Genomic DNA, 556 nt, shown 5'->3' with positions numbered 1-556 from the left:
GAGATGAAAGATTGGAAATCCAATGAAGCATATGATCAGCTTTAAGATTGCCATTGTTTGACATATAAAGGTGGTGGAGGTTGTTGGAAGAGTTTCCACCCTGACCATGATAATGGATGAAGCTGAAGTCATTGTTGCAAACTCCAAAAAACATAGAAATTGAAGCTCAAACAAAGAAGATATAGCTCCTAAAAACTTATTTTCACCTAAATTAAGAATTCAAAGCTTTTCACAAATTTTTAATTAAACAGGCACTTCTCCAGAAAATCTATTATTGAATAGACTAAATGAAACTAGGTTGGACAAAATACTTATTGAGTAGGGAATTTGGCCTTTAAAATTATTGCCTTCCATGTTAATATAGTACGATGATTTCCAATGAATCCAACAATTTGGAATCTCTCCTGATAGTAGATTATGAGAGAGATCCAAATATTTTAAATTATTTTTTTCTTTTGTCTTGCGACATAAGAAATGAGAAATGGATCCATACAAAGAGTTGTAGGATAAATCCAAAAGAGTGACATTTGGAGATATTCGAGGCACATTACATATG

Source organism: Arachis hypogaea, chromosome 19, assembly GCF_003086295.3.
Source record: "Arachis hypogaea cultivar Tifrunner chromosome 19, arahy.Tifrunner.gnm2.J5K5, whole genome shotgun sequence".
Classification (NCBI taxonomy): Eukaryota; Viridiplantae; Streptophyta; class Magnoliopsida; order Fabales; family Fabaceae; genus Arachis; species Arachis hypogaea.
Note: the sequence above shows the minus strand (reverse complement) of the source record.